Here is a 23,576-nt window from a genome sequence, read left to right on the forward strand (position 1 = left end):
GCTTAGTGTTTCCGTGACTGTAAATGACAAGTAAGTGTCATGTGTATCCATTCTGGTTAACTCCTTGTGTCATCAATTAATCCAGACTACAGAGAAGCAGGGGAGGCTGCGTACATAACCGCTGTAGAGATGGCAGCTAACTTCCTGACATAAGTCAAATTGGTTGCCTTGTTATGGGCGATAACTAATAAAGTAGTGGCAAAAGAATGTGGAGGCTCTGAGCCCACCCAATGCTGGGAGCCAATCCCATAAATTGTTCTGCTATATAGTGCTAGAACTGGCCAGACTGTACAACTGTGTGGCCAAAGGCTATCTGTTAAACATTTGATATATATTCCCATGAGACCTTGTCCGTGGAAAGCCAAAGCAAAACTCCTGCGACCTCTGACCTCAGTGTTTGTTTGTCTGCTCTTCTGTGGATTGTCTGAGTCGATGTGCGTGGCAGCAGTGTGTGTGTGTGTGTGTGTGTGTGTGTGTGTGACTGTGTTGAGTGCTCTTGATTAGCCAACTTCGGCAGCAATATTTACTTGCCGTTTTGTCTAAGTGGCTGATTACTCTCTTCAAAAAGCCCTTCTTTCCAGGTGGCTTTCACATGAGTGCTGCTGGCTGACGCACACACACACAGCCCTATATTTAGCATGTTAGTGTAGAGCTCTCCCAAGCTTTAGTGGACAAGCCCATTAGTGTGACTTGCTGCATTGAGTATTCAAAGAATGAGTGAGTTTTCTATTTTATAATCCACAATCAAAAAAGCATATTCAAGAGAATACAACAAACGGACAAAATAACCGATCAAGCGATATCAATAACAAATAAAAGAAATCACGACACAGAAATAAATAATAGTGGAAAAAAATACCTCAAGGGGTCATTCCGGAATTAGGGTTAAATCGATATTCATACAGATGCTTTCTTTAGCAGATACTCAGAGCCAAAAGTATATGTAAGTATGATTTGGAGTTGCAGTTTGAAAAGAGATGCCGTTGGCATAGACAGAATTTATGAAGTCAGACAAGTGAAAAATGTTTGCGAAACAGGTGTGAGTTCAACAGGTGGAAGCACCACGGACATGTCCTCCCCTGGACATGTCCGTGGTCGTGGCTGAGTGCATATACTTTACATAGTCGCTGGTGACTAAGGGCGTTTTCATACCTATAGTTTGCTGCTCTGGTCTGAATCAGTTGGGGAGTTTGTAAACTTGGACCAGTTTCCCCCTTTATTTAGTTTAGTTTCACACCTGGAAAAATCCAAGCGTACCAAAATGCGTCATTACAAATCACATTCATTCCTCTTATTGGTCAGAAGTGTCTTGGGAGAGGAAGCAAGAAAGTAAATGCAGGAAGAAGGTCCTGTGTTCTGGACATCTCCATGGTCAAACCAGCTCATTTAATTTAAATAATCCAACATTGTTTTGCAAGCAACGTTACTACGTCTGCTCTGCCCAAAGAGACTTCACTCTGCTCTGCCAGCGTCTGTCTCCAACTTTAGCGGTGTTACCATGGAGATGTGAGTGACGGATGGCGAGCTTGACTGCTGTCTATTTCTGTGAGAGAAAAACTGCAAGCTGCTACAGTTTGCTGCTCTGCCGCATCGCATGTTGCTTAGCACACCTGACTACAGGAGGTCTGATCACATTCTCACCACAAACGAACCGCTCCAGAGTTGGATTGAAAGTGTACCGAGAAACCAAAAACACTGGAACTTTGAAAGGTTCACTAAGTTAGGGCCTTTTTAACAGCTGAAAATTCAACACACACACACACACACAGGCTGAACTGTCTTTGTTTCATGGTAATAATTGACTGGACCGACCACAACAAACTCAATTTCTGATGCTGATATCAATATTTACATAAACACATATCGTTTCGTCTGATAAGGACACCTGGGGGCTGTTTCACAAAAGCAGAATTTATAAATCCAGGATAACCGACAAATTGAGGTTTGACCTAGTCTAATCTGTGCAATCTGAGGAGGAGCGACTAGGTCGAGCCAGGCTGAAGTAATTTGGATAAATGCGCGTTCACGGCTTTCCTTAACAGACCGCGAGGTTGATAACAGATTTACTGATGATAAAATGGAGAATACGCATTGCTCATACTTTACACAGAGTGAGCAGCAGCTCATTGCAACAATAAATGCGTAAGTAGCATAACACATTAACTGACCACTGCTCTGAATTGAAACCGTCATAATCATACTATTCAAGGATTAGGCTAATAATCATTTGCACAGATTAACAGTTGTACTCTTTGCCTTAAAACTAAGCAGAAGATAATGTTCCTCAGGAAATTTACCATGAAGATCAATTTTCTACAATGCTAGAATCCATCCATCCATCCATCTTCGTCCGCTTATCCGGTGTCGGGTCGCGGGGGGAGCAGCTCCAGCAGGGGACCCCAAACTTCCCTTTCCCGAGCAACATTAACCAGCTCCGACTGGGGGATCCCGAGGTGTTCCCAGGCCAGGTTGGAGATATAATCCCTCCACCTAGTCCTGGGTCTTCCCCGAGGCCTCCTCCCAGCTGGACGTGCCTGGAACACCTCCCTAGGGAGGCGCCCAGGGGGCATCCTTACCAGATGCCCGAACCACCTCAACTGGCTCCTTTCGACGCAAAGGAGCAGCGGCTCTACTCCGAGCTCCTCACGGATGACTGAGCTTCTCACCCTATCTCTAAGGGAGACGCCAGCCACCCTCCTGAGGAAACCCATTTTCGACCGCTTGTACCCTGGATCTCGTTCTTTCGGTCATGACCCAGCCTTCATGACCATAGGTGAGGGTAGGAACGAAAACTGACCGGTAGATCGAGAGCTTTGCCTTCTGGCTCAGCTCTCTTTTTCGTCACAACGGTGCGATAGATTGAATGCAATACCGCACCCGCTGCGCCCGATTCTCCGACCAATCTCCCGCTCCATTGTCCCTCACTCGCGAACAAAACCCCAAGGTACTTGAACTCCTTCACTTGGGGTAAGGACTCATTCCCTACCTGGAGAAGGCATTCCATCGGTTTCCTGCTGAGAACCATGGCCTCCGATTTAGAGGTGCTGATCCTCATCCCAACCGCTTGACACTCGGTTGCGAACCGATCCAGTGAGTGCTGAAGGTCGCAGGCCGATGATGCCATCAGGACCACATCATCTGCAAAGAGCAGCGATGAGATCCCCAGCCCACCAAACTGCAACCCCTCCCCCCCGACTACGCCTCGATATCCTGTCCATAAATATTACAAACAGGATTGGTGACAAAGCGCAGCCCTGGCGGAGGCCAACCCTCACCTGAAACGAGTCCGACTTACTACCGAGAACCCGGACACAGCTCTCACTTTGGTCATACAGAGATTGGATGGCCCTGAGTAGAGACCCCCACACCCCATACTCCCAAGCAGCACCTCCCACAGTATCTCCCGGGGACCCGGTCATACGCCTTCTCCAAATCCACAAAACACATGTAGACCGGTTGGGCATACTCCCAGGCTCCCTCCAGGATCCTTGCGAGTGAAGAGCTGGTCCGTTGTTCCACGACCAGGACGGAATCCGCATTGCTCCTCCTCAACCCGAGGTTCGACTATCGGCCGAACCCTCCTTTCCAGCACCTTGGAGTAGACTTTACCAGGGAGGCTGAGAAGTGTGATACCCCTATAATTGGCACACACCCTCTGGTCCCCCTTTTTAAAAAAGAGGAACCACCACCCCAGTCTGCCACTCCTTTGGCACCGTCCCAGACTTCCACGCAATGTTGAAGAGGCGTGTCAACCAGGACAGCCCCTCCACACCCAGAGCCTTGAGCATTTCTGGACGGATCTCATCAATCCCGGGGCTTTGCCACTGTGTAGTTGTTTGACTACATCAGTGACTTCCGCCTGGGAAATCGGCGACAATCCCCGTTATCCTCCAGCTATGCCTCTAACATAGAGGGCGTATTAGTCGGATTCAGGAGTTCCTCAAAGTGCTCCCTCCACCGCCCTATTACCTCCTCAGTGGAGGTCAACAGTGTCCCATCCTTACTGTACACAGCTTGGATGGTTCCCCGCTTCCCCCTCCTGAGGTGGCAAACAGTTTTCCAGAAACACTTTGGTGCCGACCGAAAAGTCCTTCTCCATGTCTTCTCCAAACTTCTCCCACACCCGCTGCTTTGCCTCTTTCACGGCAGAGGCTGCAGCCCTTCGGGCCCTTCGGTACCCTGCAACTGCCTCCGGAGTCCTCCGAGATAACATATCCCGGAAGGACTCCTTCTTCAGTCGGACGGCTTCCCTGACCACTGGTGTCCACCACGGTGTTCGTGGGTTACCGCCCCTTGAGGCACCTAAGATCCTAAGACCACAGCTCCTCGCCGCAGCTTCAGCAATGGAAACTTTGAACATTGTCCACTCGGGTTCAATGCCCCCAGCCTCCACAGGGATGCACGAAAGCTCCGCCCGGAGGTGTGAGTTGAAAGTCTGTCGGACAGGGGCCTCCTCCAGACGTTCCCAATTTACCCGCACTACACGTTTGGGCTTACCAGGTCTGTCCAGAGTCTTCCCCACCCCTGACCCAACTCACCACCAGATGGTGATCGGTTGACAGCTCTGCCCCTCTCTTCACCCGAGTGTCCAAAACATACGGCCTCAGATCAGATGAAACGATTATGAAATCGATCATTGACCTTCGGCCTAGGGTGCTCTGGTACCAGGTACACTTATGAGCATCCCTATGTTCGAACATGGTGTTCGTTATAGACAATCCATGACTAGCACAGAAGTCCAACAACAAACAACCACTCTGGTTTAGATCAGGAGGCCGTTCCTCCCAATCACGCCTCTCAGGTGTCTCCATCATTGCCCACGTGTGCGTTGAAGTCCCCAGCATAACAATGGAGTCCCCCACTGGAGCCCCATGCAGGACTCCAGTCAAGGTCTCCAAGAAGGCCGAATACTCCGAACTCCTGTTTGGTGCATATGCACAAACAACAGTCAGAGTTTTCCCCCACAACCCGCAGGCGTGGGGAGGCGACCCTCTCGTCCACCGGGTAAACTCCAACACAGCGGCGCTCAGCCGGGGGCTTGTGAGTATCCCCACACCCGCCCGGCGCCTCACACCCGGGGCAACTCCGGAGAAGAAAAGAGTCCAACCCATATCCAGGAGTACGGTTCCAGAACCGAGACTGTGCGTAGAGGCAAGGCCCACCAGATCTAACCGGTAGCGCTCCACCTCCCGCACTAGTTCCGGCTCCTTCCCCCACAGAGAGGTGACGTTCCACGTCCCCAGAGCCAGCGTCTGCCGCCCGGGTCTGGTCCGTCGAGGCCCCTGACCTTCACTGCCACCAATGCTAGAATATGATACGTATATATCTCTCTCACTCTGTTTCCGCCTCTCTCTCTCATGGGCTAAAATATAAATTTCCTAATTATTTATTAACTTCCACTGCTCGCTGTTAATGCAAAGTGTACAACTGTTCATTTTTGCAAATGACAAGTGACTCATTGAATGCTTTCAGTAAAGAGCAGTAGTTCGTAAATGTATAGGCTAATTTTATCATTCAGTCGTTCAAGTTTTTTTTTTTTTCACAGAGTTTCCTTCTTGCTCCCTTGTATATATGGACATAGAAAAGACAGACACTGAAGAAATTGGACTCTAAAATCTAGAAACTATAAAGATAATTAAGTGATAAATGTCATATATACTGTAAACATGAATGTAACAGAGTACATTTATCAGTTATTTCCCCCAAGTTAAATATAAGGTAAAAAACCATTGGGGTGTTCTCTCCCTGTTGTCTCATGAATGCACAGTAGCCTACAACACTAGATCGTTACTGGTCCAGTGAACTAAGTCTATATTTTGGGAGGACAATTAGGATATGTTCTTAAAATTGTACAATCCTCCCAAATTATAGTCCCAGTTTATTGGACAACACAAATTGTGTGCTAAGAATGCCAATGCACATAGAAGAGGAACAAACATGATCCTCTATATTTATCTCAACAACTGCAGTAATATATTCATCAAACTTCTAACAACAATATGAACAGCAATCTTCATTCAGCAATATAACAGTAACAATGTCACATGAAAAAAGAATGGTCACAACTTTAATAATATACAGTAGTTAACTGAACAGCAATATGCACCTGTTGTATTTTAATGCAGGCTGAAGGTAAAAGCACTGCTGAGTGAACAGAAAAGGCAGCAGGATTACTAAATCCTGGCTGTTAGCCTGGTCTGGACCAGGCTAGCTGTACAGAATAAATCTCCATGGTAACTTAGGTGCCTTTGCTTTTGTGAAACCGAGTCAAGGTTAAATTGAGCCAGGATAACTGGGAAATCCTGGCTTAATCCCTTATCTTGGTTTTGTGAAATAGCCCTATTATGAAATCCAATGCTCCTTAACATTCCTCATCTATTCCCCATAAGCCCTATCAGAGACATTAAACAGCACTCCGTCTCCATCCCATCATAGCTGCTGCTGCAGCCAGCACTGTCCCTTTCATCCAGCTGGAACTCACATCCTTACTGTGTCTTCATCCTACAATCAAAGCCAACTTCTGGTCCTGCCACCAAACTAAACCCACCCCAACACTCACTTTATTTAAGAAACAAGAGATGACCAGCTCTGGAAACATCAGGAACAAGTCCTTCCAACTGACACTGCTATCTTCTAGAGCAGCTGTTCTGTACATTAAGACCAGCTGCATTGAGAGGACAAAGATAAGGTCATAAAGTGTTTAGCCCTGGTTCTGGCTGTAGTCAGGTGTGAGGCTTGGAGCCTGCCTGGCCCCAGGGCTGCTAGGCTCTGGGGAAGTGCATTTCAACCAGCCAGACAAAGTGAGTCTCAGGCTTAATTGGGAATTAGGAGAAGATTAATTAGGGCAGTGATTAGCATTTGCACTAATCCAAGGGAGTGGAAGCCCCTCGTAATTCACAAGGCAGCCACTCACTGTCTCTTACTGCTGCCTACTCCAAAGCCTGCATGCCTACTGAAGCAGAGGCAAATGCATCCAATTTGCAGTATTGCTTTATGTAAACACGGACTAGCGTGTGAATGGACTGTATTTATATAGCGCTTTTCTAGTCCGAACAACTACTCAAAGCGCTTTTACATAGTATAGGAACCATTCACACACATTCATACACTGTGGCCAAGGCTGCCATACAAGGTGCCACCTGCTCATCAGCTACCCATTCACACGCCCAAGGACACTTCGACATGGGGGGGTCAGGGATTGAACCAGGCGACCGCTCTACCACTGAGCCGTGTGTGTGTGTGTGTGTGTGTGTGCGCGCGTGTGCGTGCGTGCGTGTGCGTGCGTGCGTTAGGAATGCATACACCATTACAATTGTTTCCGTAATCAGCCTTTAATGAAGTCCGTGTGGTGTGTAGCAGCCAACCACTACTGCTACTGCACGTGTCTCTGTTGCTTCACTGTCCCTTCAAAGCTGTGCATGTTTCCATCTACCTGACACTGGTATAGTGATAAAGCCTGCATGCCAAAAACACATCACTATATCTATATTTGTTGGGACAATGAAATGCGTGTATGTGACTATTCAGATGAACCTAGTTTTTTTCATTCACCCACCAGCTGTATGTGCGCACAGTAAAGTTTCTAGCATGGAGGGCGAACTATATGGCACTACATCAAGTTTTCTACACTTGAAGGGCACTTTGTTTTATTTACCATAAGGGCATCCAAGAGGGGACTTTTACTGAGTTTCTTTTTCAAATTGGGGGGCACACCACCTACACCAGCAGTTTTCCTGCAGAATTCAAGGTGAAGAATGCCCCTTTGATTCTCGTAATCAAGCAAGGAAGTATCAGTTGTAGTTTTAAGTGAATAATAACATAGATCATTAAACCTCATGGCAAGAGTGTAACTCATCAGTCAGCTTTGAACAAAAAACAGGCTTCTCTGTTTTTTAGAACATCTAGTAGCCAAAGACCCTGATAACATCCCTTATTTTACCATTTATTCACTCATATTCAAGTGTTTTATATTTAACTACGTTCATATTTGAAATATCCACCTCTGTTCAGCCATAGCCCTAGTGTGGCTTCTACTGGCCCAGCTGATCCTCCATCCTTGGTTTCACACTTTTAGAACCTTGAGCGATTCGGCAGAGTTGTAAGATTACTGTCCTTCGCCACAGGACTTCTTTCCTCACTCTGCTGACCAGGTCAAACTAAGCCTTTTCAACTGAAAATTTCAACCTTACCACATTATTTCCCTGTCAGCAAAAAGCAATCCCCAGTAGAGACTAGAAAATAAAGAGTAAGTATAAAAAGTACAGTGAAAGTGGCAAATGGAAGAGTGAGGCAGAATAAAGAGGTCATGGGCTTGGTTTGAAGTCAGAGTATTCAACTCCAAAGATTACTGCTTTAGTCCACAGGTTGGGAAACTGAGAGGCTGAGAAACTCTGAGTGGAACAATGCACCACAAAGTCAGAGACGTGACTGATCCAACTGCAAACACACCTACATATGTACACACTTGAAAATGACAATGGAAGAAGAATATACCCATTGAAAATCCTACAAACCCAGAGAGCAGCTTCAAACAGAAGGTGTGGCTATGTAAGAAAATGTTTTCACTCACAGAGCCTACAGCTGTGCCTACACCAAGAGTGACCCACACAGCTAAGAGTCTACAGCCATGCTAGTGGCCCTGTGAGGCTGTACTTAGACCGCATATTGCTGATGTTTAGCCGGTATAATACTTAACATTCTCATTATCATCACTTTGAATGTTAGCATATATTTGGATTCATCACAAAGTGCAGATGAGGCTTATGGGAGTGCCATTAGTTCTGTAGGTAATGGTCATAAACCCAAGAATTAGACCAAATTAAATGTTGACCTGATGATGGCACTTGATGAAAAGTCCATCTTGGTCAGCGGAGCCAGTAAATCCTCATTTCGGAAAAGGGGCAGAGAAAGTGTGATCCGTTAAACAAGCAATCCCCAACCACCATGAAGACAGTGACAGGTTTAGGCTGCCAATAAAACAAGCACACCCTAAACCAAGCTATTTTATATTTATTTTGAGCCTTACAGTAATAAACCTAAGCATTATTTGCACAGGATAAGTATCATCTGGGGACCTTGTGTGATTTAGAAATTACCTCCCCACATCTGAGTTTCGTGTGGCTTATTCGCACAGGATAAGCGAAGCCTGCACTTATGTGTAACCCGGAGGACGCCATGGCGAGGCTTTTAGAGGGAAACAAACTCACTTTATATCTTTCAGGAGAAACTTGGAGTCTGCCCTTTGACTACAACACAATCAGCTTTCTAGTGGTCATTACTGTATTATACTTTTCACTGGTTTCTCAATTGAGCCCTATTGACACTATGGAGCACTGTTTTGATGAGTGTGTCCTCGGGATGTGTTATTATCTTAATCATTATGATTTTGTACGCACATAGGGACATGCATACTTGTCTAATGCAGACAGGCCTCTATTCTTGGTAACTGCAGACAAGTACTGGCTAACTGCTGATCAGATGTGAAGGCTTGCTTCCTGCCTCTTTGAAATGCCCAGTACCCTTGTAAACAACGTGACAGAATCCAGTCAGATTCAATCAGTGTCTCATTTACATTTGATATCAAGTGCCCACTGCCACAGATGTACCAAATACAAGCTGGAGTAAAGTAGAATGCAGAAACACCACCGGCAAGAATACCAGCATTAGGAAGAAGCCATTGCAGAGCTTAGATTACCTACCAGCAAGCAGTACAGTTTAATCAGGTTATAATAATTATAATGTAAGACTTCTTTAGGTCTGAAGTTGTTTAAACCCCCATACAACAACTACAATTATTGTATTATTATTATTATTATTATTATTATGATGTCGAAAAGAATTAAACTCATTCTTTGGAGACCATGAATATCCATGATTCTATGGCCTGTAAACTTATCTCGCTTTAGATCTCTGGTGTATAATGCCGTGTTCCATTTACCTTGCAAGTCCATTTACCTTGGAAGTCAGAAGTGCTACAGTAATACACAATATATTGCTATTTTGTGTTGTGGATACTCAGGACGCTGAGTAGTGCTAAAGAACAGAAAAGTCATTCAGGACAAACATTCAGGTTGTAGAGGTATTGGTTCAGCCTGTGTTTCTCTGTTTTCACCACAGTCAGCTCTTTACACCTGCTACCTCGCTCATCATTCAGAGGAGGCCAGAGGAGCCAAAAAGATAGAGAGAAAAGAAAAGAAGGAGAAAGACAGCATCACACTTCAACAAACATGCAGACCTTCAGAACATCCTTCTCTGGAGTTTGGCAAGGTAATGGAGGAATAAGGAATGAATGCATGGAAAGGGAGGGCTGTAGGTGTATGAGGTCATGACGTCAGTCATGTCAGATTGTGAGGAGGCTATTAGTGAGAACTGAGCAGCAGGAAGCCTTTATCAGACTCTGTCTGAGGGTTAGAATGAGCCCTCAGCTAGTCCATCAGCTATTAGCAGGGATTAGCACCTGAGAGCCAGTAGGTAAAAAGCCCCATTAGTCAGCCAGCATTAGAGTGATAAGGTGCTGGGCCACAGTGTGAGGAGAGAGGAACACAGCAGGAGAAGGAAGTGAAAGGTTAGCACATGAAAATGACTTCCTCTTCTCCTAGTGCTCTGCCAAAATGTAGGGTGCCTTCTTCAGAGGGGCAACAACAACAAAAAAAAAGGGTGCACCGGGTAATGAGAAGGCTTGATCTGCAAGAATGTTGCCATGATGATTTAGAGAGGTGCTTCTGCAGATAGGTCTGATCTGTGTCTAATGGCGTTTTTCCATTACATGGGACCTGCTTGACTCGCCTCGACTCTACTTGCCTTTTTTGTTTTTCCATTATGAAAAAAAGTCCCTGGTACTTTTTTTAGTACCAAGTGAGCTGAGGCGGTACCAAAAGGTGACATGAAAAGCTGTAGACTATTTATTGGTCAGAGAGAATCGTCACTAATCACTGCGTCATCATTGCTAGCGACAGAAGGGGGTGTCCTGAACAAACCCCAAAACAAAAATTTTGAATTTGGTTGAACAAAACAAAACATTGTGGAGGTGTTCCTTTGGGCTCCGATAACCCAGAATTGCTGCGAACCAAACAATATGCCATTATGAGTGGTGGCCAAACCTCAAAACATTGTAAGAAACCAGAATTATTCATCCTTGTAATTCAAGAAGACCAGAGTCATTTCAGTTTTAGTGTTCTGTTTCTCCTCTCATCTGCACCTAAGGGAACAGACCTGCCTCCACCTTCCACTTCCCCCTCACTGCAGCACCGCACCCTCCACCACCTCCATGTGTGTCTATCAGCTCCCCTCTGGGACTGGGTAGTGAGATTCCTAACGGACGGATGGAAAAACACAGAGACACAGATGGACAGAGATTTCATAGACCATAAACTCACTATGAAAATGTTTACTGGGGATATAAATCAAGAGAGAAGTAGGCTCATTTTCTCATAGACTTCTATAGGAACAGACTTCTTTTTTCGAGCCGGTGGAGTCGCCTCCTGCTGGACATTAGAGAGAATGCAGCTTTAAGGAGCTAAAGCTTTGGCTTCACTTTTCAGAACCGAAAATTGCCAGTTGGCTGCAACACAACAACAAGACGCAGCATCGGTAAAATATGTGAAAAATGTGCAAGCACATTCCTTATAGATCACTTTGTCTTGATCACGATTTTTATTATCCATAGCTTTTGGCATAGTGTAAAGTGATATGTGCATTGTCTCAGCTCATCACGTGTTGAGTCTGGCAGGAGAAGACAGGCTGACATACTGGAGCCTGAAGAAGAGGGCTCACCATGCAGGAAGTGGGTCACATCAAAGTCACTGTACCTGCTTTCTTTTCGTCAAACTAAGCAATAAGATCTACGTAATTCATTTCAGATGTTAGAAGCTTTTCTCTGAGTATGTCAAACACACATATTGTGTCCTAAGGAGCTGATGTGTGTGTGTATAATGCTGCACTCTTGCAGGCTGACACACACTAAATGTATAAGAAGGAGAATTGAAAAGATATGTTTCCTGATCTCTACAGTTGTGTCAAAGACGTGTCCTGTAGTGTTGTGGAGCTTCCTGTTACTCTAATCATACTTGCTTCATTAGATCTCACACATCATGAGTTCACATGTCCACAGAGTCCAACGGAAACTGGGCCTGATGGCAGGAACACATTGTATCAATGCGTTCAAGTCACAATCAGTAACGTAGTGACAATCGGGAGAGTCTGGACTTTCCTGGTGGGCCGGTAGTGTTTTGAGGCAGCGAGGGCCGGTCTTATAATAGTTATACATTGCAAGTTCTTAGCAACACCATTCGGCGGCCTGGTGTGCGGCCTCCGCTCAACCCCGTACAGCGGGCCGCAGCAGCCTCTTATTTCAATTCAAACACAGGCTGTGTTCACAATCACAACCATGTCCAGGATTCTCAGAAATATAGGGGGATCAGTGAGCAGCCCCTCCTCCAAATGGCATAGCCCTGGTCGGTTCTATGACGTTAGTATATTTTTTATATATGTGGCTAAGCTGCTGCCTAGCAGGTAAAACATGTTATTAAAACACAATGTACTAGGTAGCTAGAAATGATGCCACATGCCACAATCCTATGAAACTGCCGTTTCGGAACTCTATTCAAAATTCCAAAATAAAAAGACGTATTAACAGGAAGTGGAAGGGTGTGTAGCCAGAGGTTAAATTGGGCTCCGTCTCCTTCAGCATTAAACATTTTGCCGGGGGTTCAGCCCCGAATGTTTTGAGTGTAACCCCAAATGTATTTTGAAAAGTTGACTGACAAATATGAAACCGGACGTCGCTTAGTGTCCACTCTCGCTGTAAAAAGCTGCGCAGCTTCAGGTTTATGGATGCGCTCTGCTGTGGACATGCTGCGGCAGATGTGTCGCGTTTGAGCTCCGTGTATTTCTGCCATAAGTTTCGGGTTTCCACCTCCGATGTTTAGCAGCGTACAGCCACTTCCCTAAACGTCTCAAACGGGGCTCTGTGTTTCAAACGGGGCTCGGTGTCTGTCAGAAGGTCTGAGATCTACCGTATCAGCAGAGCAATCACGTAATGTACAGCAGACTACGGTGCAGGTAGCCTATAGATTATTTTCTAAAATATAGTGACTTTATTCTCGTAATAGCCTATATTATAACTTTATTTTTTTCACAAAATATCACGACTCCTTCAAATCTCAGAGAGCACAGATGGGATGAGTTATATTTTGAATGTGCACAAAGTTTTGGACGTGAGCAGAAATCTTGCTCAATCATCTGAAATATTACAATCAAGAGGTTTATTAATACATTAAATGAATAATGTATCACTGAGGTGAATAATTGTCATATGCACATTTACGGAGGTTACTTCCCCAACAAAAGATGCAAAAAAGGGAAGAATAAATGATGCATAAGCTACATGTGTGCTGACTCAGATATAATTAGAAAAGTCAATCTAAAGGAGAATAAATAGATGAAAGCAATAGAGAGTTCCTGACAGCCTTACTGCAATATTTTCCATTATGTTGTTATATTTGGATTGTAGCCTAAGGTTTCCCTTTACATAAAGATAAAGGTAGAAATAGGTGCATACAAATTCACCAAAATGCAGAAAATGAAGTGTTTAATGCTAAAAAAAATTCCCCCAGACCCCCACATCATAAGTCACCAAACAAATCTGGAAGCAAAACCTTGGCCTTTGACTTGCCAGGCCAGTTATTATTAGACCAAATGTTGGTGCCATCTAACAAACTGGAAGCTAAAATGAACATACACTGGCTATTAACAAGCTGGGCCAGCCAATCACTGTTAAAAAGGCTATAATAGTGGTTTCTGATTCTCTTAAATCAACATAATTTTCTTGTTTAAAAAGATGTTTACATACAGTATTTGCCAACCAATATTTTCAAACATGTTCAATTCCATACATTTTCCAAGGGTGAAATCCATTGGCTGCCTGTTATACAATAATATATATAAATAATAATAATAAAGTAAGTGAATTGTGAAGTATTTCTCTTTGTTTGAATAACTAATCAACCCTACCTTACACATTAATACTGGAAAAAGAGCCCATTTGGTGTAAAAACACATTAAGTCATTTTATGGCCCAATTTTGAATGACGACCATTCTCCGTAAATAAGGGCTCCCCCTCCCTACAAAAGCCAATTTAACCACTGTATGTAGCCTACTGTCTTGAGCAACCAAAGCTAGAAGTACACATTGGGTTATGAAAACATTACAGCTAATCAGTTTAAAACTCAAACCCTCCACTCATCTTATCTGGAACCTGTAAGGTAGGTCAGTGGCTTTCCTTTTCTCAATTTGGCCGACTGTGACATAAGATAGCTTGGTAGTTGGGCTAGTGTGGATAACCCCCCACCACACAGCCCGAGAGCCGGTGGTTTACGAAATTTCCCGGTAGATTTTTTTGGTCCCACTCAATCCCTGGTCACAATGATACAATATGTGTGTGTGTGTGTGTGTGTGTGTGTGTGTGTGTGTGTTTTGTGTGTATGCCATTCAGGTTTAATCCTAATTGCTTTCCAAGCCACACTGCTCTGTCACTGAAATTATACACTGCTGGTAGCACCGTGTGTGTGTGTGTGTGTGTGTGTGTGTGTGTGTGTGTGTGTGTGTGTGTGTGTGTGTGTGTGTGTGTGTGTGTGTGTGTGTGTGTGTGTGTGTGTGCGTGTGTGTTTTGGCTTCCCGCAGTGAGGGCAACCACAGGCTATCATTACCATTGTTATTTTTCTCCTTAGCGCAGGAAATTTAGCCTGCACTCTGCACTCTGCACTCCGTGTGTGGGTGTGTGTGTGTGTGTGTGTGTGTGTGTAGCCAGAGGCCCAGCTCTGTTCTAATTATACTAATGTACCCTTTACTGACAGGGATATAATCTTGAATAAGTTACAATTGGGTTTTTAGGGGAAAGAGCTAGAAAGTGACTTAATTTAGAGCGTGAAAAATCCAGAATCTGCAGATACCTACAGAAGGGAGTTTGAGCTAAATTGAACTTGTTGGAGAGCTGATTAAAAGACACAAAGTATCGCCAATAAATAAGTCTTCTAAGGTAACTATCTCCTTGAGTCTCCAAATTTTAAAAGTTCCATCAGTAATGGAGTGGGTGGAGGAGCCTGATTTTTTTCACAATAGGGATACCAATTGAGAGATCTTACATTTGATAGCCTGAATTGTTTACAAATTTTAATAGAACCGGAAATGACTGGATTTGATATAAGTGGGCCTGACCCCCAATTTCCACCAGCTGCGGAACGGCTTCGGAACGGCTGCGGAACGGCTCCGAAACGGTAGCGGAGTCATTAGGTTTCCATTAAAGTCAATGTGTGTATTTTCACTGACTGCATAACAGCTGCGTTCCGACTTCATCCCAGCTCCGGCGATCTGCAGCCCTACGGAGCAGATACGCAGAGCTTCTATTTTTGCCGGACGCCGGAGAGCTGCGCAGCAATTCAGCACACGGCAGATAGTGCGGGACAGGAAGTCGAGCACAGAAGCAAAATAAAACATCCGGTTAATTTTCAAAATAAAATACACCATACTCACGGCAGATCATAATTTCCTGCACTACACCTTGAAAACACAGCACAGGGTTGTTTCCCCTCTAGTCCTCTGGATAGAAACAAACTGTTGTTGGTTTTGTGGTTCTATTCTACGTGAATTCGTCGTTCTGCATCCTGTGGAAATCCAGAGTAAGGAAGTGCTGAGCAAAGAATGGAATGTAGAGAAGTAGAAGAGACGGATGATGCCTCTAGGCTAGCCAACATGGAGTTTCAGTGTCTGTGGGCTTGGACTGGCAGGTGGACAGTGACCTTATATTGCAGGACCAATACCATTCCAAATGAATGATGAAATAAATTGGTCTAACAAAGAAAAGAAGGGTTTTTTAATGTTAATTGGTATGGACTGAAAAATATATTAAAATTAGATTACGATAAGATAAGGGGAGCCAACAAAAGCCACTCTAGAATAGATTACTTTTTGATGTCAGCAGAACTTCTTTCTTATATCAGATGCTGCCATTATAACAGTACAGCCATATCGGATCATGCAGCTGTATCACTGATCTATGTGGAGCCAAAGCTGATACGTAAATCTCCTAAATGGAAATTTAAAACAAAATGGATGCAGGACAAATAATTTCTGCAGTTCGTGGGAAAACAAAATTATTTGATAACTTTGAGTTCAACACATCCCAGACAACGACCACATTTAGATGGCCTTTAAGGCATTTATTAGAAGTCAAATTATAAGCTACACAAGCAGGAAAACAAAAGAAGCACAGGATATAATTAGAGATCTGGAATCCGAAATGAAAATGCTTGAAAACAAAAGACTGCAAAATGAAAATGAAATATCCTAACAGTTACTACTTCTTAGAACTCAATATAATGCAATAACATACAATAAGGCTGCTGCAAACTTATTGAGGCTCAGACTCAACTTTTATGATCTGGGAGAAAAGCCGGGTAGAGTTCTTGCATGGCGGGTAAACAACAGGAAACCAAAAGGGCAATAAATGTCATTGAGGATGCAAATGGATATACTATTGTTGACCCGCTGGAAATGAATACAGCTTTTAAAAATGTTTATGAAAATCTCTACAAATAATAGTACATTACTAATGCAGATGTCCAGACTGAATTTTTTAACAAACTCAATATCCCCAAAATCTTTGAGGAAAGTAAAAAAGGCCTGGATAAACAACAAAGCATGGTTTAGATATCAGAAGCTATAGGTGCAATGAAGGCTGGGAAAGCAGCAGGGCCAGATGGCCTCCCAATTGACTTAATACTTTACTTTAAAGATAACTTGGCAACTCCGCTTTATGAGATGTAGCTAGAATCCAACAACAATGGCTACCTATCTGCCTCAGTGAGAGAGGCCTTAATCATCCTGCTTCCAAAATCAGGAAAACATAACACTAAATGTGAGAATATGCCACCTATAAGTTTAATAAACACTGATAAAAAATATCCTCAATAAAATTTTGGTCAAAAGGCTAGAGGGCGTGAAGTATTGTGGTGGATGACCAAAATGGATTTGTAAAGGGAAGGCAAGGATTCCATAATGTAAGGCGCGTTCTCAATGTATTGTACTGCCAAAAAGAAGAAAAAGACAGCTTTTGACGTTATAGCTTGATTTGATTTTGGAAATACTTTCCTTAACTGGATCAAACTATTACATCTCCACCCTATAGCTGAGGTTCTGACAAATTAAGTGGTGTCTCAGTGTCGGAGTCCTTCTGTATTACAAGAGGTTGCCCCCAAGGTTCACTTCTATCACCACTTACTGTATGTTCATACTAGCTATTGAACCAATAGCAATAGCAGTTAGATCTAGTAGGCAAATACAGGGCATAACAATTGGCAACCAAGATCATAGAAAAGCTCTTTTTGTTGACGACGTAATTGTATTCTTAAAACAATTAAATACCATATTATACCATACCAGAACTTTTAGATCTAATCGGCCTGTTTGGTAGTCTCTCCAGATATATAGTAAATGCTTCTAAATCATTACTAATGCTGCTTAACGGAAATGAAAGACAAAATATAAACCAATACTTATTTACTTTTTAAGCTCCCATCTAATTTTACATATTTAGGTCTCAAAATAACACTTCATTTAGAAACTATAGCACCAGCAAACTATAAAGTAATAATGAACTAAATAAATAAAATCTATAAAAAGGTGGATGCACTTACATATATCTATGATATGGAGAATAAATATATTAAAAAAATGAACATATTGTCTAAAGTCATGTATTTATTTGAAAATATCCCCCCACAGGAATGTTTAAGAAACTCACAGCGCTCTTCAGGAAATTTATACGGAATAAGAAATGTCCTGGAATCCGCTTATCTCTGCTCTATCTTCCATTTGATACAGGGGGGTGAAATGTCCAAATCTTTACTATTTAGAAACACAATTGAGAACTATAATGTTTTATTTTTCTCCTGGAGATCCTCTGTCATGGATCGACATGCAATCATGCTCCTTTAAGGTACCACTGCATTTGTACCTGTATTCAGCTAAGCTAAAGTACTTAAGAAGACATACTGCTCATCTTATAGTTCATAATATGGTTAATGTATGGTATGAGGTAAAAGAATACATGAACATATTGGACTCTGTCACAATTCAGCCCAGTGTGGGGCAATGTTTCATTTAAACCAGGCAAGCTAGATGCAGGATTCCAGATATGGGCAAAGAAAGGAATAAGTAGAAAAACAGATAATGTCCTGGCAGAATATTACCAGCACCTTTTCCATTAAGTTTACGGACATTTCTGTAAATCCAGAAACGGTAAATTCTGTAGATTTACAGTATATCCTCTGTACCTTAACAGGCATTTCTGTTAATCCAAAAAAAATCAAAATACGGAAAAACACCAGTGAAAAATTGTTTCAGAAAACTTCTTCATATTAACACAGTATATTATTATTATTTCTACAGACTTTTCTAACAGTTAGGGGTTTTATCTCATCAATATATAACTGGCTTGCATCTGGCTCTAAAGAAACATCGATAACCAGACTTGAGACATGGAGGGCGGATTTAAAAGAGGGCATTTCAGAAAACGATTGGAAAAAAAAACCTGTGACGCATCTAAGAAACAAACCGCAAACTCTAATTTAAAGCTACTCCAATATAATTGGCTGATGCAGACATACACAACTCCTGTTAAATAAATATACAGTAATATACCTGACCTTTATTTTAAATGCAATGAGGCTAAAGTAACATTTAAGCACTGTCTGGGAGTGTGACAAAATTAAAACATTATGGAGGGGGGTAATCAATAAAACTATGTCCATCTTGTCTTTGAACATTACACTTGACCCTACGATTATATTGTTGCACCTGTATACAACACATCTGAATCTGAAACCCCAAGAATATAAATGTATTGATTTTGCTATAAACAGGCAAAAATGACTACAGCTCTCTTCTGGAAGAAAATGGAGGCACCAACAATTGGTGCTTGGATCATGAATATGGCGCAATGTATGACAATGGAGAGATTTACATATATATTAAAAAACAAATTGGGGGTATATGAGAAAATCTGGAAACCATTTGACCAGTTTATAAAAGAGACATAGGGGAGCTTCTACAGAGGGATAATGCGGGACAGGATACCTAAAAGTGTTGAACCCCAGAAGGGGAAAGGACTGAGGCATGTCTTGGAGGGTGACAACAGAGGTGCAATTATTGTTTGTTTTTGTATTTGTGCATATCATGGCTTTGCTGGAGGTGCCATCGTTCTGTACATGTGATATTGTCATATCATTTGCTTTTTGTTTTTTAGCTGTTAAGAGTACAACAGAGGTTAAGAGAGACATTTTGTTGTGGGCTGGGACAGGGACAGGGACGGGGAGGGGGGGTTGTTAAAGGTTGTAATTGCAATGAAAAATCTATGAAAACATTGTTAAAAAAAATAAATAAATAAGGGGAGCCCAGACCAGCGTTCTGGATCTAATTGGGTTCAACCCAGAAGAAGTTGAAAATAACAGGAAACAGATGGAGTGCCTACTGGGGAATAGGGAATTAACTCTTACCCCAAGTGAAGTTCAAGTAACTCAGGGTCTTGTTCCCTCAATGGAGAGAGAGACGGTATTACATTCGGTCTACTGCACCAAGCCGGAAGGCAAAGCTTTCGATCTACCGGTCAATTTTTGTTTCTACACTCACCTATATATGGTCATTAAGGCTGTGTCATGACCAAAATAACTAGATGTGCCCTTGTAAGAGAGGGCCTATGCACCAAGGATATTGAACTGCTTTCTGTTTCCATGCGTCTATTCTACCTGCCTCAGGAATTTCCACAGATTGTTGTGACTGTGGTTTATATTAACCCGAAGGCTAGCGAGAGCATCGCCTCAGAATTGATCCTACAGAAACTACAGTACAGCTGCTGTCTCCTGATGCTCCTAATCTAATTATGGGCAACTTTACAAATATGTGTCTTGCCCCACCAGAAATGGCTGGATCAATGTTATTGCTCCATTAAAGGAGCTTACAAATCCATCCCACTCCCCTCCATGGGGACGGCTGAACACAACTGTGTGCACAACACATTCCAGCTTAACGTACATGCCCACAGAGTGGGAAATTGTTCACCAGAAAAGTAAAACTCTGGTCGGGGGAGGCAACACTGATGCTGCAAGGCTGTCTGGACTGCCCAGCGTGGGAGGAGTTTATAGAATCATCTCGGGACATCAACAAACTCATAGAAGTGATCAGCTCATGGGTAACATATTGTGAGGACCCTGTTATCCCTAACAGTAAACCCTGGGTGAGCAAACACCTAAAGTGTTATAAAACAAGAACAAGTTTGCATTTAAGCAAGGCAACATCTCTGAGATTAAACAACAGAAAGATTAAACATGAAATTAAGAAGGCTAAATTGGGCTACAAAGAGTTGAATACAAACAGGCTTAGCCTGGGACAGTGTAAGGAACATGGTTGGGTTAAATGACAAAGGGGTGGATTTAGAAGGCTTTTGAGAATAAATTTGGCCTGCAGAGCCCATCCCTGATGGCACCCGTCTTAACCAACCCCCTCTTTACTCCAGCTAAACTTGATCTGGCTTTCCGAGCCTGTCATTCAAATGGAATTTGTTTCATCAGAATTTATTTATTGATGGACTGTTTCCCTCATTTAATCAGTTATCGGAAATATTTGCTCTTACCCACTCTAACTTTTTTCGCTATCTACAGATCAGGGATTTTGTGAGGAAGGGCTACACTCCCTTTCCCAACAAACCACTATCCACCATCTTAGATCAACTTCTGTTTTCTGAAATGATGTTTAAATATGAAAATGATAACAACAGACAGGTGACATCAACTATTAGTGATACAATACCAAACCAAAGCAAAATTACATATTTGGGCATCACCATTCACGCATTGCTACAGCGAGTTGGCCCTGACAATTATGAAACTATACTAAGTAATGTTCAAAGGGATCTGGCCAATTGGTCTGCGCTGCCGGCATCGCTATGGTCCAGGATTGCTGTGGTTAAAATGAACATAGTTCCTCGTGTGAATTTTTTAAGTACAATGGTCCCCTTATCCCCACTGATAAATTTCTGGAAGAAACTTTATACCGTAATTCAGCAGTATATTTGGAATAATAAACAACCTAGGCTAAAATACTCTACCCTGCAACGTACCACAAACATGGGAGGCCTGGCTCTCCTTAACCTTAAAGTGTAGTACCACAAAGCTTTTTAGCTATGGGCCCTCAGAGTGTGGATGGACCCCTCATCTACAGACCCATGGAGAGAAATAGAGCAAAACCTCACTGGAAGTCTAAGACTGCAGGACCTTGCCTTCACAGGTGTGTGTCCAAAAAAGTGTACGCTAGCCTATGGCCCTATTATCACTAACACATTGACCAACTTTAAACAGGTGGAGGAGCTACACCAATACGTGGCATTTAAACACCCCAATTTGGCACAACATACACTTAATGTCTGGTAACAAACCTTTTGTTTATAACAAGTGGAGTGACAGAGGTATTTATACTCTAGACCAGCTATTCATTGATGAAGGTATGTTAAGTTTTGAAGACCTGAGAGCTAGCTTTGAGGTCCTTAGGACATCCTTCTGACTTTATCTTTGCTTAAGATCAGCCCTAAAATGTTATGGAGTACCATGGGGGAACAGTCTTGAGTTGCACCCAATCATTAAATTGCTTGTTGATTCTCCTGTGAGAGGATTAGTGTGCTAAACTGATGCAAGTATCTGTAGGAGAACTCCCAATAGTAAAGAAATGGGAGCGAGAGCTGAGCCCGGAGGGGAACGTAATTAATTGGGAGACAGTTTGGGACATTTCCCACTGTTCCAAGAACCCAAATCACCAGCAGATCCACTTCAACATATGCCATAGGACATATTGTACCCCTCAGAAGAGATACATCTCTAAAGACATTCCTACTCCCTATTGCACATTCTGCCAACCTGAACAAACTGGAACTTTCCTGCACGTCTGGGAGTGTGAACAGGTTTTTGGAATAAAACAACATCAATAATATCTGATGTGATAGGATGTCGAATTCCTACTGACCTGATTGTTTTGTAACTTAATGATGACACTAAATTACACCTACTTGGAAGACAGAAGAAAATTGGGCTAGCTGGATAAACTGCGAGCAAGAAAATGATAGTTCAGCGCTGGCTCCCCCCCCACCACCACCACCACTTGCTTTGTATAAAACAGTGGTTGGCGTATTTTCTGGACATAGTACATCATCACTCTAACCCTTTAACACTACAATCAATAGTCAGGATGTAAAAATTGTTGAATGAAGTACTTGGACACTATAATTGATAATAAACTGAGCTTTGAATGTAACACCAAATTGCCACAAAAAAAAGTCAGCAGCGCCTGTCACATTCAGCTCCCGTGCATAGGTCATGTTTTTGTTTTGTTGGTCACATTCAGTGTACACTTCCTGTTTTATTTTGAAACTCACTGTATGTCTCTGTTGCATTGTCTTCCGGTCTTTGTCTGCCATCCCGCCTGTGTAATTACTTGCCCCGCCCTAATTTATCCCACCTGTGTCTAACTGTCTTCCCCGTCCCAGTGTATATTTATACTCACGCTGTTTTGGCTGTCATTTGCCAGTTCGTCTTTGTAACTCTAAGTCTAGAGTTCCAGCCTTTGTGCCCAGTAGTTCTGACCATTACCTGTGTTTTGACTTTGACTCTGCCTTGACATTTGGAAATTGAAACAATTGGAATTTCACCTCTTTGTACTTTTTACATCTGAACCACTGCTGCCGAGTCGTGCATTTGAGTCCTCAAAGAAAACAGAATCCATCCTGTCTGATAGCATCTAGAGTGTCAGACCCAGCCTTCTGGTTCCCGCTTCAAATACCCACTAGTCAAAACCAAAAGATAAACACTCCTTCATACTCTCAGCCATGTCGCTGCTAAACTCAAATAGGATAAGGTAAGATCTGCTCGACCACCCAACCACACTTGGTAAATACAGCTTTTTTATTATGTTTTTGACTATATATTATATGTTTAAAATGTTCTAGTGCGATTACTGTTGTCACTGCTGCAAAACCAACTGCCCCTCTGAGGACACTTTGGGCTCTATTTTAACAATCTAAGCGCACAGCGTGAAGCGCCTGGCGCAGGTGCATTTAGGGCATGTACGAATCCACTTGCTAGTTTAATGCCAGAAAAAAGGGTCCGTTCGCAAGGCGCATGGTTCAAAAGGGTTGTACTTAGTGTCTTAATTAATCATAGGTGTGTTTTGGGCAGAACGTGCAATAAACCAATCATAGTGTCATCTCCCATTCCCTTTAAAAGCAAGTCGCTGGGTGCCTGGGTAGCTCACCTGGTAGAGCAGGTGCCCATATAGAGAGGTTTGGTCCTTGACGCAGCGGCCGCGGGTTCAACTCTGCCCTGCTGCCCTTAGCTGCATGTCATTCCCCCTCTCTCTCCCATTTAATGTCTTCTGCTGTCCTATATAAATAAAGGCCCCAAAATGCCCAAAAAATAAATAAAAGCTTGTTGCGTTTGTACCCATGGCGCATTGCTATTATGATGGTGGATTTGCTAAG

General features: G+C 43.0%; 1 protein-coding gene across 1 annotated transcript in view; it reads right to left on the reverse strand.

Annotated features, from left to right (window-relative positions):
- Positions 1-23,576, reverse strand: part of fat3a (FAT atypical cadherin 3a) — a 217,489-nt gene that overhangs the window by 92,602 nt on the left and 101,311 nt on the right. The window lies entirely within an intron of this gene.

Source organism: Perca flavescens, chromosome 3 (assembly GCF_004354835.1).
Source record: "Perca flavescens isolate YP-PL-M2 chromosome 3, PFLA_1.0, whole genome shotgun sequence".
NCBI lineage: Eukaryota > Metazoa > Chordata > Actinopteri > Perciformes > Percidae > Perca > Perca flavescens.